The sequence below is a fragment of the Amblyomma mixtum genome, chromosome 10 (assembly GCF_055824585.1).
Source record: "Amblyomma mixtum isolate Tamu chromosome 10, ASM5582458v1, whole genome shotgun sequence".
Lineage (NCBI taxonomy): Eukaryota > Metazoa > Arthropoda > Arachnida > Ixodida > Ixodidae > Amblyomma > Amblyomma mixtum.
Genome location: NC_143021.1, coordinates 13605504 through 13624061, shown reverse-complemented (window position 1 = coordinate 13624061; position 18558 = coordinate 13605504). Strand labels below are relative to the sequence as shown.

The 18558-nt window shown below is 45.8% G+C and overlaps 1 long non-coding RNA gene across 1 annotated transcript; it reads left to right on the top strand.

Annotated features, from left to right (window-relative positions):
* Positions 1-10301: 10301 nt before the first annotated feature.
* LOC149325171 (uncharacterized) lies at positions 10302-12748 on the top strand. Its single transcript, XR_016286334.1, has 2 exons — positions 10302-10878; positions 12611-12748. It is a non-coding gene; the product is annotated as an uncharacterized LOC149325171 (long non-coding RNA).
* Positions 12749-18558: the final 5810 nt, after the last annotated feature.

The following is an 18558-nucleotide window of genomic DNA, read 5'->3' as shown; positions in this document are numbered from 1 at the left end:
CTGCATTCATGAGAGGTCATTTTTGAGCGTGCGAATATCAGAGTTTTACGTTGTCTGCACAGGAGTGTCCATGATGTTCTTCACACTGATGAAAGTATCTTGAGAAGATTGGCAGAAGCAGTAATGAGAGAGAGACTGTCAAAAAAATTAGCTCGGATGTGCCTTGGCTACATCCATGGCTCTCCTGCAGTGGAACTTAAGTGCCATGTTGACGTTGGCAATAGCTTTATAACTGCTGTGGCTGCCGCTGCGCAGGTGCTTAGGATGCCATGCCATGCAATCATTTCAGAATGTTGTATTGAGCAGCGTTTCAAGTCATTTCGCACTGTATTGTAGCTCTGCTCCCTATCTGATGATGGCAAAACTGGTGACAGGCACGGGTTCTGTTCATGGGAGGGTCATGTGACTACGAATGCTTCTCGTTGAGGGCCACTGCTACGATATGCAGGCCTTCACACCAGGAGATGGTGCTCTAAACACTATTGCCTCATGTCACAACTGTCAAACATCACCACACCTTTTTCATTAGTAATGAGTAAGGTGGGCTCCCATAGCTTTCAGTATAATTGGAAATCCTGTCAAATATATTACACGTATTAGTGGATAAATTTGCAAAAGATACATAAGCACCAGGTCCAGGCATTCGACCTCTTTTAGTATTGAATAACGAAGCACACTTTTTGTTTTCACGAGAGCAGGTCATGAAAAAAGCTTGCACGTATTGTGTGTGTCTTTCAATCAAATTGGCTCAGTATTGCCATTAGGCATACCAGCAGAAGGGAAGGTTGGGCTAGTTGGATGATGTTCATGATGAAAATGCGGGCACAAACGAAATGGAGACACAGAAAGAAGACCACAGGAGAGGTGTCATTTTCACAAGTGGTTTATTTGGAAGGGAACGACCATAATGAGAAGCTCTTGGTCATGGAAATCCCAATATTATAGTTGAGGGTATACCTTGACTTTGAAGGCGTGAAGGCTGTCCTATAATCAGCCTCACTTGTATTTGCTATCCAGGAGCTAATGTCGCTTCATTTGTGTTAGTGCTTCAGTTCCCGATCTTGTTCGTGTTTCATTTGTTGCTGATATTACCATCACATAGGCTCAACATACAGAGTAAGGACCTCTTTCATAATTCGTTAAGTAATTCGTTAAGTTTGGTTCGCATTGTGGCATAATATACAAGGTGTCCACGCTAACTTTAGCCAAGGGTTAAAAAATAAAGTATTTGAGGTATACGCCACGGAAACCACCGAGGGAAACTACCAAGGGAAACCACCGGCTTGCGCATCATAGGCAACTTTTTGTTTTGCAATTAATTAATTAGCAATTACGATAATTTTTCTAAATGCGTAAATATTGACTTTAGACAGCAAAAGAGAATAGCAAAGTTGGAGAGCACCTTCAGAAACCCCCATTTCATTTATTTGCGATAAAGAACGCCTCATGTGTATCTTTTTTTCGAGCTCCGAAGAAAGCCCGCGAAATACAAAAAAAAAATCACTTGATTAGCGCATTTGCGCGCCACGATTGGGCTGCTCTCAACCGTGGCTTGAGTGAACGAAATGAGCTGCTGGCAAGGCGCGACGACCTCATTGCTCCGGCAGGCCGATATGGTGACGGTGGTTGCGGCGCCCGCGCGAGCCAGTCTGCAAGCGTGACTGTGCAAGTTGCAGCGAACGCGCTGAGCGTTGTGAGCTATGAAATGGCCAAAGGTGACAAACACAAATGCGACGAGTTTTATACGCCACTGAGAGGCAAAAGAAGATCTTTTGCCTCTCAGTGGCTGCAACTTGCACCGTCACGCTTGCAGACTGGCTCGCGTGGGCGCAGCAACCACCGCTGACATATCGGCCTGCCGGAGCAATGAGGTCGTCGCGCCTTGCCAGCAGCTGATATCTTCACTCAAGCCACGGTTGAGAGCAGCACAATCGCAGCGCGCGAATGCGCTAGTCACGTGATTCTTTTGTATTTCGCGGGCTTTCTTTGGGGCTACTAATCGTTAATTAATTAATAGCAAAACAAAAAATTGCCTATGATGCGCAAGCCGGTTCGTAGACGTATGTAAGTGGTTTCCCTGTCCTGAATGAAACACTATTTTTTAACCCTTGGCTAAAGTTAGCGTGGACACCGTGTATAATCGCATCGATGGTCATAAACTTGGATTAAGTGCTGAGGGTGCACGTGATGTTGTTAGAGGCATAACGACAAAATATTTCGTTCCATAAAACACATGGACTAGGGCTTTATATTTACTTTTAAAACTTTGCCGTTCACGAATTACTAAGGCATGCAGCACTGAGGTGAAACCAACTTAACATTTTTGAAAGGAACACCCTTGCACCTCGAAGGCACTGCCAGGAGTATTAGGGCCACATGCACCCGTTCATGCAAACTTATAAAATTCTTGGGTGTGGGATGGGAGTATGTGTAACAGAAACTCCTAATTTGTCAGGAGTAAGGGTGTGTAAGTGATTTTGTTCCCTTTAAAGGTGTGAAATTTTTTACAGTGTACAGGTCACGCGTGGCTACAGGCGGCGCTGCGCGACGACTAAAAGCGTCCTGGAACGCAGTGCGCCGCGTCTACAGGTCACGCGGGGCTACCGGCTTTTTGAGGAAAGGTAATGGCGCAGTAATTCTCTGTCATCTCGGTGGACACCCTAACCGCACCGTAAAAGAAGGGAGGAACGCTACCACCCGTTCGGCGCGATGCCTTGTTGTTGCGACTGAAAGAAAGAGAAGTTGTAGAACGCCGCCGGGCTCGCCATTCTGCGGCATAGGCGCGTTGCTTAGCCAACCGCTCTTGCCTGTCTTCATCTGTCTCCTCGGCACGGCGCCGGCGCTTTCGCGCAGCACGTCGCTCCAGCGACGCCTTGTACAACTCCTGAGGCATGACTAAGCGGAGCGCGCCTGCGGCGCCCCGTTTGGACGGACGGACGGACGGACGGACGGATAGGAGGCCCCCTTTGAAACGGGGTGGTGGTGGTGGAAAACATTTATAATGCAATAAATATTTACAGAGAGGTGATTGGGGTAGGCCCTATTGGCCCTTTCCCCTAACAATACTAGGTGGAGCCCCTATTCCGGGGCCCCATTGGCAAGCAACGCCGCCCGCGTCCGATGAACCAAGCCCTTTTGGGTCTTTAGGTCCTGACAGCCGAGCAGGGCCGCCTCCCAGTCCTCTCTGGTGGGGTTGGGGTTGGGGGGGATAGATGGGTTTGACTGACACGCCCAAACCATGTGGAAGCCACCTCCCCACAGAACTGGCACGCGCCATCAAAGGATGTATTGAAATGTTTAAGCACCGCCGGGCACAGTACAGTGTTAGTAAGAATTTTGATGAGGAGGCGCTCGTCAGCGCGATCCAGACCCTTACAAGGGGCCGGGTAGCGCCGGTGCTCCTCCTTGTAGTAATCGGTCCCTTACGAAAATGGCAGATATGGGCCAGATATATTTTATATATGGCTGTATATACTCATATATGGGATCATATACAGTTAAATAGGTCCATATATGGTCGTATATACGGCCAGATATGACCATGGGAAACCTGATATGCCGCAATATACGGCTATATATGGGTGTATAAGACCACAAATACGGGCAGATACGGCCATAAGGTACCTTATATAGTGGCATATACTGCTATATATAGTCGTATTTGCGTCCTTATATAGATGCTCTTTCTTTATATGGGGACCTTCAAATCCTTATATGGAAACAATCTCGCATATATGGAACATATCAGACCTCATATATGGGATTCTTGTGCCATATACTTCCGAACTTAAATAATTAACTTTGTGTCAAACATGATATTATTGGTTAATTAAGATGGTGAAACACACCGCACAACAAGATACTAAGCTTTTTATGATTGCGGCTTCAATCAAATTAAACTGCTATTACGTAGTGGTGTTTAATTAATGTGAATTAAAGTACAGTGCTATAAATCACATTAAACTTTGCTATGATTTAAATGCACTAATACATGCATATATGCGCTTTCTATCTTCGGTGGACTTCGAACCTTCCTGACGAACTGAACCTTCCTGACTGGGTCTAAATAAGCGGATTACAAGTCCAGCGAGTTGGTTGCGATCGAAATCATAGTTTCTAGGAACATTGATAGATTATAGAGTCCCGAACGTACAACAAGCGCTTGGGGATCGAACTCAGCCCTTTCGCAAACGTGATGAATACTCAAACCATCAAGCCGGTGGTGCGGTGTACGTTCCTTCTTTGGGCGCTGTTCCCCAAAACTATGTCGTTCTTAAGGAAGGGGAAACCTGCATTGTTTGCGGTAATGCCATACAATAAACGTTTGCAAAACCGCTGCAGCATACAGGCATTTCTTGTCCAGGAGCCTAAATAACACATCGCTGCTTGCGGCACAGGGATGAAGATTAAAACCCTCTAGTATAATTGTCAGAGAAAAAATACAAAATGTTTGGAAATTCATCTATCTAGAGTTGCCAGTAAAACGTTTACAATGCAGACGAGAAAAACTCCACAGCTGCACGCAAATCTTTTACCCATCGCCTGTTCCGCGCCGCCGAGTCTCCGTGGTGTACTGACCAAGCTCGCCATTCTACTCCGACTGTTGTGCCACAGCTGAACAGTTTGTAAGAAACCTTCTGCAAATAGTTTTTGATACTATGCGCGTTGGTCTGTTTCTTTTCACCTCAACTTTTTCTTCCCTTCATAATCCACCCTCCCCTGCCGGCCGATATTCAGATGCCAGTTCTGAGACCGGCAGTCACGGGGAAGCAAGACATACTTTATTTGCGTAATAAATGAGTCGCCGCTGTGTCCACGGTCAGCCACCACTCACGGCAAAATGTTCCTTACCCTACTGAGCGAGAGATGGCGCTGCTGAGGCGGTGAAAAAGCGGACCCTCGAGAACCCCCCCCCCCCTCCCAGAACAGCAGAAAAGCGACACATTGCCGCCTTCGGCAGTGCTCAGTTAGAAGATAGCTGGCGGGTGGCTAGTCCAGCTCCGTGTCACTTTCTCTCTTTCTTTCGCTCCGGAAGGCACGCCGAGGGAACCAGAGCTTGGCAGATGGGCCCTACAAGCGCGAGTGAAAAGCAGCGTCTCCCGCGACTCCCCACAATTGACCGGGCAGACCTGTCACCCCTCCTATTGAGCCCTTTCTTTTGAAAAAAGACCAGTTCCGCACATGCTTTAACGTGTTGGACTGCCTGGAAATCTGTTTGCGCTGACGCTTGCTTTTTCCTTCGTGCTAGAACGCTGACGAAATTAAGAGGACTAGAAAAATGTACAAGGGCGATAGAAAATAATATGAACAGCATGTTGCCTACGCACTGCGAAACTGGAATTCATGTCTGTAGCGTACTTATGTTCGAATTAGGCGCCGCGCTGTTCGCATTTCCTTCTATCGCGACAGTACCCTCTCAGGTGTAGGTTTCAAGGAAGAGTGGTCAGCGATTTTTTTTTCTGCGCCGAACCTGAAAAAAAAAAGAGAACTGACAGTGCATCAGGTCCACTTCGTGGAGCAGATATTTGACGAAACCGCCGTCACCGTTGCGCCGACATGTATGTCGCAAGTAAATGGCAAGTTCATTTAAGACGTGGAATTCGAGCTTAATACCTTTTTTTTTTTTATGGCACGGTCATTTTCGCAAAATACTTAATTTTGTTGGGTAGCTGAGCAGTTCGATGTACGCAACTTTCTTTGCCAAATAGTTGGAATTTCATTACGTTTTTCGCTGAATAATAACGAGTATGTGTTTATTTGGACGTAAAATAAAGATAGGCGAGGCTGAAAAGAAAAACAAAACACGCGCGAAATGCGTTTACCAGATGCTGGCTTACGGCTAACAGAAAAAATGCTCTAGTTTGGTCAATCACTACGCAGTGGTTGGTACATTTAATGTAATGCCGATTGCAGCGCACGTGCATTACCAAAACAATTTATTTACAGAGCCATCTCTCATATTCAAACGCTCGCTCATGTGCAAGCTAATATCTTTACTACTTTTACTTTGAGACATTTTTTACATCTAGCAAAATAACTTCGGAAATTGAGCCGGGCGTCACACAAAGGAACAATGAGGCGATCACTGACCTTGCCTCACACGCGTCTGCCTAACGCAGCTGTTGATGTCAGCCTCCAAAATATTTGTTTGAGTTACCTAACCGGCGGAGGGCTTTACTGCAAAAAAAAAAAATTGTTTCCTTAGCGCGAGTTGTACGACTAAACACTGCATGCTTAGTGAATTACAATGAAAATTCGTCAGAAATAATACACACGCGCAAAAACATACCAAACCAATTTAGGAAGAGAAAACCGCCTACTTCAGCTTGCGCACAGAAGTTATCCAGGCTTGCCGTCTCTCTTTCTCAATCATTTCACAGACAATAATTCCGAGAAAACCATTTTTGAATGGGAAAAAGTGTATGAACGCATTTTTTTTTATACACTGGAAGATTTCACTATACCAACCTCCCGTCGACATGCTTGCATTGTTTTTGTTTTTTTCTGTCTTGCAATTAATGTTTTTGTTATCGCTCGATGCGAGCGATGGAAAAGTTCTGCAAGAATTTACTACACATCGAAAAGATTCACTATTACCTCCAAAATTTCCTCGGCAGTAGATTACAAATTTCGAGTATTGAATTTTTTTTTCAGGAATGTGGGACATATGTCCAGGAAATCTATAGAGTTCCACGGGCTGCTCTTGGCCATTGATGTTGTGAGAACTATTGTGGCAGCACCCGACACAACAATACGTTTCTTCACTCCCTCAACGTCGCGGCATTCCAGTCATGACTCACAACGAGCGGCAACCCCTCTTTTGTGCACCCACGAGCAGGACGGCACGTGCTCACAATGAAAGAGAGTGTCAGCAGCGCGAGCAGCACGGGTACCAGTCGAGGCGTTGCTGACTCCATGCGCTCCGCCGGCGACGTGCCCACACAGAATTTCGAAAATGGAAATGACAAGCAGGCATGAAAAAAGTGCAATATAATCGCTGTTTTACATTCGTTACAAGTCCGGATAGTGAAGCTGGCTGACTGGTTTCAGCATTGTAGTGAATTAAAACGAGGACGCAGCGATTATATCGCAGTTTTTCATGCCTCACTCACTGACGTCCCACTCATAGTTGAGTTATTGAACTTTAAACAGCAAGAGAAAAAATCGATAATAAATTATTTAGCAGTTGTAGGAACACCACGTGGTACTCCATGTATAATAATGCCTCACGCATCATTACAAAGAAGAAAACACGCACCCAAAAGTTAGGTGTCCATACTCCTTTAAGTGCCCTTACAGATTGAAGGACAGGTGTCTAATTCACTCACATAATGAAATCAGCCGCATACCTAACATCCACATACATAACATGGTCATGATGTAAAAAATAGCGCACAGGGAACACACGGGACGGAAAGTAAACGACGCAGGTTTTTTTAACTGATCTTCCACAGCGATGAGTGGCGCCTGATGCTTCAATTTCAATTTTTTCCTCTGACTTGGTCTTTCCAGGAGGGACTGTTTGTGGTTGTTTTTTTTTATGTTTTTAAAGTGACTACCTTATATTGCGCGCGTCAGCAATAAACCTCTGTTGCGAGTTAGCGCTTGTCTGCGTCGTTTACTTTCCGTCCCGTGTGTTCCCTGTGCGCTATTTTTTACATCATGAACGTTATCCAACTTGCCCAACTTTCCGCTTTGCATAACATGGTCGGCTGGAATTGCGAAAAACGCATCGTTACTACACACAGACAATGGTAGTGCTATATACTAGATGTCGTCAGGATGAACACTGCTTTGTTTTATGTACATGTATTCCGCTCAGAGAATTTAGCATTGGTGTAAGTAAACAAAAAAACTAAGCATTTCTTGCTTAGTATGTTACAGGACTTTTGTGTTAGGTATTTCCTCAGGGCATTAATTTAATTAGGGACAGCAAAGGAATTTGGCCGTGATGTATCGCATTGTGATGGTAAACTTCAGGAAGGGTTTAGCGATGTAAAATTCAATAAATTACGTTACAAAATGTAATGTATTTTCTAGTTTTTTTTCTATTGATCCAGAAAAGGGTTTTAGATGGCGGTAATTCACCGATATCAATATAAAAATTTTAAATCCGCTCTATGCAACGTGATACAAACCCATACAGAAAAACTTATAAGCGAAACATCGTGAAAAACTGCATAAGCACGCTCAGAAAAACTACATAGTACCCACAACGCGCACGCACGCATGTAAAAAAAACTGCCCGAACCCGCTGAACCACACAGATGTATAAAAAACCGTAGTCTAAAACTAAAGATGTCCTCTCCAAGAACGCCCCCAAAAACCACTGCCTACTACTCAGCGCATTCCCTCTCTTTAGACAAAGAAACAAAACAACTCCTAGGACTCCTACCAGTGATGGCACCTTGAAAACACCCCAGATTATGTAAATCCGCTCCCAGTTTGCACTCATGAATTTAGCTCCAAAATAGACTCCGTTCCAGTGGACCCTCATATGCATGCGCAAGCATGCATGGCCTCCATGAAAAGAGATGAAATTTTAATTTTGATATATAAACACAGCAGTAGGTCGAGCCTCCCATCATTAGCGAAGTTTGTTTACGGTTTCGGAGGGAATATCTTGGCGCTCTCCTAGCTGACTGCAAACTGAACGAGAGAGCAACGTCCACCTCCCCCCCCCCCCCCTTCCCTGTTACCCAGATGACGTCACTCGTGCTCGCCAAACTGCAGCGCATGGTGCCTATACTTAACTTCGACATCCCAGCCGGCTATTAAAACCCCATTCGAAACACCATCAGAGCAAAAAAATGCAATGTAAATTATTTACTGGTCACATGTTAATAGCCCATTTAGTTCCGTCTACAGCATGGCAAGCGAACAGCGCATGTGAAAAAAACAAAATATTTTGCCTGTCTACTTTCAACTGTAGTGCAGAACTAGCCTGATTCCTGTGTCTGGGTGAAGGGTCTACCGAAGTACATATTTTTAAACTGGCTGCAAGTGAACACCTCTCTGCAATGTATAGAAAAAGAAGGCGATATGCGTGTTCGCGTTTCATTCCGGCTGGATTGTACAGCCTGAACCTTATAATGAACCTGACGCTCACGATCCTTCTGTTTGCTTCTTAGTATGATGACTCCCCATTTTACTGCAAAAAATACTAAATCAGAGAAAGATAGCTTTTGTCTCTAGAATTGAACTCCATTGTGCACGCAACCAGACCATATCACGGCGCTTTCCGAGCTCTCCAGCGCCGTCATTAGCTGCTTCGATGAGACCCTTGCTTTCGACGAATAAGCGCTAGTCGGCATTGTTCGCGTATGTGGTCTCGGCTTTTGTGGAGAGCGAATACACAAGTTTGGCGAATGCAAATGGTCATAAGTGAAGTTTTCGAAACTGCAACCCTTAGCGGAGGATTGCTGATATCGCAGGACGAATAGAACGAGCGGGAAGCACCGGTGTCACCCGGCATGCCGAGCATTGCTTTAGGGAGCCGTCAACAGTCGACCACTACCGCCGCTCGTGGATAACAAATGAGATCATTTTCGTCGATGCGATTAATCGTCGAACATGCTTCTGGATAAAGCAGTTCAGCACCGAATATTTGTGGTATGGAAGAAAGCGGATCTACCACGACCGGAAAGCGCCAGTTCTCCGGCTATCAAGTGTTTCGTCGCAAACATCCGGTCTTCTTGCAGTGATCATGCTCTGTAAACAAGTACAGTTACAATCCGCGCACCAGAAAGGGAATATTTAACATAGCTTGCGTTTTATGCCATACAAACGATCACAGGTATGCAGACAACGGTGGTACTGCAGTGCAGGCGACATTTGTGTATTGCCGCTGAAATTTCACGCGCACGCTGTAAATGCTGAATGACGAGTCATTAACTTGAAGCACTAAATTAGCGACAACGCAAGCAGTGTGCTAAAGAAAGAGGAGAAGAAACAAGTGAGCAGCAGATGTCGAAATCAACAGGGCCGAAACAGTTGCAGGACGCGGCTCTGAGGCAAGATAACGGCCACCGCCAATGACGGAGGCGGTCTCTGTTCGCATTTCGTAAGCATTTGAAACCGTCGAATGTCGGCCGGACGCCGAAGAGTGCTCAACTTTCCGCTAAGATATCTTTTTCTCAATTTCCGCAAAGCTCCGTCGACTCGAGTGGCGATCGGTTCGACGGGATTTCAAGCAACGACGCAGCAGGGGTATCGTTAGTTATATTTATTTTGATAAAGATACACGCCTGCGCGCCCAGCACGCGCCGTGACGGGCGTCGAAAAGTGGCATGAACCTCCATGCTCCTGGTGCTGGCTCGCTCCCCCTCGGGAGCCGACTGAAAAAAATGTCAAGCCGTGAACAAGAGATGGTTGGGGGTCTGCAAGGATTCCAAGAAAATTTAGGGGAGGCTGAAAGAGCTTCAAGCCATGAAGAAAAAGAGTCCCCGAGAGCCCCCGCGGTCCTCCCATTGTTGTAAACCGGACCCCGCTTCTGACGCGCGCGTGAGCGCCCGTGCGCAGGTGCCGATATCTGACATGCACAGATATGCACAGATATCTGCTAAGGAAGGCATTGGTGGCGCCACCCTTGACTGTCGTCTGTTGCACAGAGCTAGAAGCCGGACTCTGCAGTGTGCTACGCACTTTCGTGCCGGGCGAGCAATTTCCGGTTATACCCGTTGTTGCATCCACTTGTTTTCCCTTTGAAATCATGGTACAGCGCCACACTTGTGCGTTTTGAGGAAGAAGACACTTTTGACGTCGTTAGAATGACCTGCGCCAAGCATGCATGGGATGATGAGCCATCGGAAGGATCCAGGGTGCAAGTGAGCGGGAATTACCAAGGTTTCTGTGAACCTGCAATCATCAATATTTCAGGTAAGCGTGAACAACCATTTACTGTTTTTCCCGTATTGCTTTGTTGTTTACCTTTGCCAATGCTGTCGGCAGTTTTCGATGATAGGGCTATAAATTAAGCTAAATGGTATCATAATGCATGATTTATTTGTAAGCTGGGCTATGTGCAGTCGGAGAGTAATCTCTCATTTTTCAGTAGCGAAATTTTTACCGCCACCGAGTTGCGTTCCTGCCAGCGGTAGTTCAAGTGCATGATATGAATTGTGTAACGCAAAAAACATAGACTAACCTCACTAAGCACATTGCGGGGCTAGTTAGGGATGTATTTTCTAAGTAACGAGACGTAGACAGCAAGCTGTAATAGATTCTCTCATATGCACGTATCAGGAACTGAACCCTTTTCATTGTCGTAAGTAATAGTGCTAATTCTATTTTAACACGGGATCAGCATTGCTGCGTTCTGCGTATCCAATTAGGTTACAATGGCCCCATTACATTTTCCACAAGGCTTGCGCTCTACAGCTAAGCAGGAGCAGTGGAATGAAGAGCTGGTACGCGTTTTATTTCGGGTGGCTAGAGCGAACGAACGTGTTTCAGAAACAATTGGCGTATACCTGTTTCTGTTCGCGGTTGTGCCAGGAAACTTTAATGATAAAGCCCGAAAAAGGGGCATCGCGATGATTTGCTCTGTACCAGTCAATATTATTAAATAGATTCATCATGCGTTCCAGAGACCAGAGCAAAAAGAATTATTGAAATCGGGGTATGCAAGCGAAAGTTATTCCACTCTGAAAATTCGAAATGAAAAAAGCTCAGACGAAAACGCATTTCACTCTCCCATTTCACTCACCCAGTACCGACATTGGGCGCTACCAATCAGAACCGCGCCTAGCGCCCACGCAGCGAAAGCGTGCATGCAGTTGTTGCTTTGTCGGGGCTGTAGACAGCCGCGCATTTTGACGGCGTCTTCCCCCCGTGTACGCGACGCTGTAGTAAGGGCAGGGGTGACTAACGACAAAGGAAGCTCCCCGAATTTTCTTTTTTAGTCGGACTGTAAGGCTGTCAGCGGTAGCCCCCCCCCCCCCCCCCAAACTCGACTCCTGTCTCCTGTCCGGCCTTTCTCTTCACATTTTGGGCAAGGTGTGTCGACTGGCTTTTTTTTTGCTGCCGTCTTGGTATGGTCACGGCCGGTCTCGACGCGCGCGCTTTCTGGTCTGAGCCAACGTTTTTTGAACAGCGCTGGCCGCCATGAAGGTTTGAAGCGGAATGGAAAGTGTCGCCCCTTGCTGTATTCTTGTTAGTTTTCGTTCGCTTTCCCTGCTTCTTTCCAGTTTTTGTGGCATGCGAAAAAGCTTGCAGTACTCAGAGACATAATATTTTGGATCCATTTCGCAAGTATGAAGGAACAATATGCAAACTGGACGCCCAATCAATGAGAAAGGCAGCACCCTATCTAGATGCCAACTCATTTCCGCTGCCGCAAATGGCCGCCGCGTTGCGACACCATCGGCTCGAAACAAGCATTTCTAGCGAAGATTAAATATCAAATATTATGATTTCGGTGATCTCATTGCGCGTTCAGGACTCACAATGTCCCTTACTCTGCATACAAAGATTAAAGAACCCATGCTTTATGTACGTCGCAGGGCACCTTTAATAGCCCACAATGGATTTTACGGTAGGCTGTCTCGGATTCAGTGCATAATTCTGCGCAGATTTATATCATGATCGCTCTAAATTATCTCCCACGCAGCCTACACAACGGCCCTGCCGACCAAGAAGGGGCGGGAGCTCTCCGGAAAGCTGCTGTTGCTGGCCGTGGGCACTAAACTCAGCGAAATAAGGAGCGAGAAAGAAAAACATCGACGATAAGAAGCATACAGAACTATAGAACCACAAGAGCATTAAATGTACCCCAATAAAATTTCCTGCGCAATTTCTGTGTGGTAGTAGTGTTACTTGTGTTACCTATGCTATATGATTATCAGGAGCTTTAGAGCAGTATAAAACCGAGTGGTTTTTCAATTTAAAGCAGCACTTAGAGATGTATTGGATGACATTTTTTAACGTTTACAGATTTTTATTTTACAAAGTGCGAGAGATATGTTGGTTTGGTCAGTGAAGGTGGACCGTACAGCAAGACGGGCATTATGTACGTAATAGAGCTCAATAATCTGAAAAATGATTAATTATATTTAACTAATCAGCTTTCATAATTTTGATTTCGGCGCGTAAGTCTGTATCGCGAAAATGAAGGCCGTCAGTAAAGAAAGATAACCTTAGCTTTTAAATTTTCGTAATCGTTAATGTGGTTCGAAATACTGAACATACACTTGCAAGCTCAGTGAATTGCCTTGTCCGCTTCGCATATTCATAAACGCGTCGCTGCGCGTCGTATCATCGCCGAATTCAAAGAAACTTTTTCTACATCATAAAATACACAAACGGTGTCCGTGTTTGATGCATAAAAAAAGTGACCGACAGTTTTATGCATTTTCAATGCGGGTAAACCAACTCAGCGAGCTTTGAAATGCGCAAAATCTGGCGCTCGATATTTCAAACTCCTATACCAATTAAAAAAAAAGTTAGAAACTGGGCTCACCTTTTACGATGACGGCCTTTAATTTCGCAACATAATATTGCCCCTTAGAATCAAAATAAAATGTTCATTAGTTAATGTTAGTTAATTAATCGTCTATTAAATCAGGTTTATCGCTTACATAATGTTAACCATCCTGTATAACCCCCCTACACAGCACCAACGTATCTCTCAAAGTTTTAAAATAAAAATCTACGTCAAAAATTTAAGCTGTATTACATATCTGAAGTAGTAGCGGTAAGGACGTACTGCACAGTCGCTTACGTCTGCATGTGGCGATAACGGCATATGTATGACAGCATTCTGCAATGGTTGTAACTAATTTCATTACATCTTTTGTTTGGCCGCCCTCCATCACTGTTTGGAGACGCCACGCCCCAGGTTCACTCTTTATTGGCTAATGTGATAGTAGCAGCCTGCAACATTGGAGAAGGGGAGCCTAGGTGCTTGCAGATTGAGAGGACATAGTAGTAGCGCTTAAAAAACAAGGACGACAGGGTAGAGAAAGACAGCACAGGCGCTACCCTGTCGTCCTTGTTTTTTAAGCGCTACTACTATGTCCTCTCAATCTAAACACCAACTAGCCCAGCTGTCTGCCTTAAGTGCTTGCAGAGATTGCAGATGAAGCGCGCCGCAAATCGTTGGATTTCTTCAATTTTTTTTGTACAGTCTCCTTCGGTAGATCTCGCCGTATGAGGGCACATATACATAGGCTGTCATTTATTATCTATTTCCATTTGAAAGCTTATAAGGTTTTAATAAGGGAGTAATCACTCATTTTCATTCCGCCAAGCAGTACCACGGCTACAAAGGGACCCGACACAGCTTCCACAGAAACTTTTGCTCTTTCGTAAAAAGATTCGTCCTGGTCTGGGGACATGGTGTATGACTGTGCTTGGATGGATGCGAATAAGTAATTAATACCTTAATGGAAGTCTGCTCTGCCTAGGGGAAATTTCCTCTCAACATTTAAACAAAAGTATATAAGGTTATGTGCAGATCTGTCAGTATATGTTCGTATATAGAACTAGCTTCATATATAAGCTCCAGCCAAATATGTACATTACAGATTTATCTATATTTGGCCATATATGGCCCATATAAGTATATTCATCCATATATGACTGTTCGCAGATATGGCTATATACGGTATGTAGAAAACCAGCGAAAAGGACGCAATCACAAGGAGGAGAAGTACGCAGGACAACGCTGGAAACACAACTGAAAATTCTTTACTTCGCCAACATCAGAAACAGGGCGCACATGCGCGAGAGCACCACAAATGCTATCAAAACAGCAAAACACAAAACTGATTAAGCGAGCGAAGAAACATGTGGCAATCTATGTCCCATTCATGAAAGAGTACTCTTTTGCCGTGAACCTGACAGAGCTGTCGCTGACGCATTCCAGAACAGCTCGAGCATATCGGTGAATTCCTTTTTGGAACTTTTGACTTGCTACCTTTCCTCCACTGTCGTAGAACATGAAAACTGCAGGTACATACAGAAGCAGGGCGTTCCCATTGGCTCGTGTGTAGCTCCTATTTTGTGCCACATATTTTTATCTCATTTTGACAGTTTGTTGCATGATACGCTTATTGACGATCGAGTAGTGAAAGTTTTTAGGTATGTAGACGATTTCTTAATTTTCTTGAAACTAACTTCCCGTGACAGTGTCGAAGCGGCCGCAAATGACATTTTGACCTTCTTCACCGATACCTGTCCTGACTTGAGTTTTACTCATGAAGTGCCCCTTGATGACTCAATTAGGTTTTTAGATTTGACTCTCACCTTCTCTGACGAAAGCCATGTTTGCTGGAGCTACTCTCCACGGACCAAGAAAAGCCTGCTGCCCTACTCCTCCTCACATTCCAAACTTGTGAAGAGAGGCATTGCAAACCTTTGCCTCGGTAATGCTCTGCGCAGGTCTTGTGCACACAGTATGCAAAAGAGTTTCTTAGCGCAACTTGACCGCTTGAGGTCAGCGGGCTACCCTGAGGACGTCCTCGTTTCTATTGCTGAGACCTTGACCAGTAAATTTAAGTCACAATACAAAAGAGATGAAACGCCTAGTGAGGAATCCAGACTTGCTGTAATGCCATACCTGCATAAAGTCTCACATAACGTTAGGAAGGTAGCCAAGAAATACGGTGTTAAGGTAGTCTTTTCTGCGCCCACCAAACTGTCGTCGCTTTGTTCACGTATCTCAAAAATCAGCACAAAAAAGAAATGCAATGTTAAACACCAGAGCATGTTCACCAAATGCACAACCGATGTTGTTTACTCGCTCCCACTGTCCTGTGGTAAGGCCTACATAGGTCAAACGGGTCAATGCGTCAACGACCGTATGAGGCAACACCGCACTTCGCTGCAGCCAGGCAACACAGCAAATCTTCCAAGACACTGCAACCACTGCAAAGACTGCACCCCTCTGTTCCATAATGTCAAAATCATCGGCCGCGGCAAAACACAGATAGAACGAGAAATCTTAGAAGCTTTTAAAATCAAGCAGTTAGGGACTGAATGCGTCAGCGACAGCTCTGTCAGGTTCACGGCAAAAGAGTACTCTTTCATGAATGGGACATAGATTGCCACATGTTTCTTCGCTCGCTTAATCAGTTTTGTGTTTTGCTGTTTTGATAGCATTTGTGGTGCTCTCGCGCATGTGCGCCCTGTTTCTGATGTTGGCGAAGTAAAGAATTTTCAGTTGTGTTTCCAGCGTTGTCCTGTGTACTTCTCCTCCTTGTGATTGCGTCCTTTTCGCTGGTTTTCTACATACCATGCACCAACTGGCCCAACAAGCTACGCTTCTTCAAGGCTATATACGGATTTGGCCGTATCTGGGTATATAAAGACCATATATAGAAATCCCATATATGGGCTCCATCAGATATGGTCATATAAGGATAGGACATATCTGGCTATATAAGGACCATATATACATATATTTCCATATATAAGTTCAATCCATATATGAATATATAGGGAATTGGGCATATCAGGCTATATATGCCAGATATATCCATATATGAGTTCAATCATGATATGGATATATAGGGAATGGGGCATATCAGGCCATATATGCCAGATATATCCATATATGAGTTCAATCATGATATGGATATATAGGGAATTGGGCATATAAGGCCATATATGCCAGATATATCCTTATATGAGTTCAATCATGATATGATTATATAGGGAATTGGGCATATCAGGCCATATATGCCAGATATATTCATATATTGTCATATATGAGTTCAGTCATGATATGGATATATAGGGAATTGGGCATATCAGGACATATACGCCCGTCTATTCATATAGGACCTTATATGCCCAATTCCCTATTTGTTCATATCTGGATTTTTTCATATCAAACCAGATATGACATTTCCGTACGGGGTGATTTGTTTGAATGTAATGGCCAGATTGTCTGATTGGGAGTACCCTTCCAAGGACAGGGAGATAGCCCGGGGAGAGAGTGCGCGGGCGGCCTGATCGGCCTGTTCGTTTCCCTGGAGTCCCTGGTGACCGGGGGCCCAAATCAGGTTGCGTGGAGTTGGATCTTCAGATCGACAGCTATATTCCAGTATGCGCCAGGCAAGCGGGGGAGCCCAGCCCAACTCGTAGTTCCGACAGGCCCCTCGCGAGTCGGTGACGATGTGTTTCGACTTGGGAGTAGTGAGAGCAAGAGCAATGGCAATCTCCTCCGCGTGTGTTGCGCTGTAGGCTTTGAAAGTGAGCCCGTTGACTGTGTTTGTGTTGTGTACGACTGCGGCCGTGTACCACACCCCGTGGTGTGGGCCGGCAACGTCCACGTAATACACATGTTGTTGGTTACCATAGTATCGCGCCAACGCTTCCGCGCGCGCCTGGCGACGACCGCTATGGTCTTCTCTGGACATCTTGCGGGGAAGGGGTCGGACCCGGAGGGCGCGTCTCCAGGGCTCTGGCACTCTCTCCCTTTCCTCAATATGGTAGTCATGTTTGATGTGTAGCCGGTCCAAGAGGCGGCGACCGGACGTGGTCTGTGCAAGACGCGTGTATTGGTTGACTAAGTGGGCCTCTCGAAGCTCCCGAAATGTGTTCACCACGCCCAAGGCCAGAAGTCGCTGGTTGGACGTGGTGACCGGTAGGTCGAGAGCCCGCTTGATGACTTTCCGGTGGATGACCTCCAGTTGGTCATCATCATGTTTGCGCAGGTGCAAGTAGGGGGTTGAGTAGAGGATTCTACTCGTTACGAAAGCATGGGCAAGCCGCAGTGCATCCTTGCTTCGTAATCCGCCCCGCTTGTTGGAGACCCGGCGGACCATGCGGCCCACCTGGTCTCCCACCGTGCGAAGTTTGGCTAGGGTGGTGTCGACTCTGCGTTGGTGGTGTATGAAGAGACCAAGGAAGCGGATCTCCTTGGACTCCTTGGACATTTAATTTTAATAGTTAAGTAACTGCAACGTTGTATGAAGCGGCCTGTATTTGTAAAATTGATGCCAGCTTTCATTTACCCCTTTAACTTTAAGCTCACCTTGACCCTTCGCTCCCAGCGCTTTCAGGGTAACATTATCCGCGGTGTACTATGAAAGAACAACCATTTTACGGTTTGCAAAATATAAGTCAAGTAGGCCTTCAAAGGATCGCCGATTACGCTCTCCTGATGGCCGTTCATGGCGAAGAATCACAGCTCCGTCGCTACCGTCATCCAGCCGTGTCAAAGCTACGACGAATTACGAAAGCAACTGTCTTCTACGCGACAGTCTGGCGCACCTGCCGAGGGCCTTGCTGGCTTGGCCCCTTGTGCATCCTCTTCTGTGCCGCACACCGCGGCAGGCCTGCCTTTTGTGCTCCACTCGTGACGACACCCTACGAACCCTTGGCGCACCGAAGACAATCGGCCCAGCGCAGCGAAAAGGTAGACAAAGTGCTGTTGCATTCCTGACTGGCTGCTGCGCACGTCTTCGTCGTGACGCTGTTGTACCGACGCCCAGCGAGCTGGACTTAGAATAAAAACCTTTACACAGTTGTTAAAAAACCCCAGGTGGTTGAAATTTCCGGAGCCCATCACTGCGCCGTCCCTCATAGCCTCAGTCGCTTCGGGACGTTACA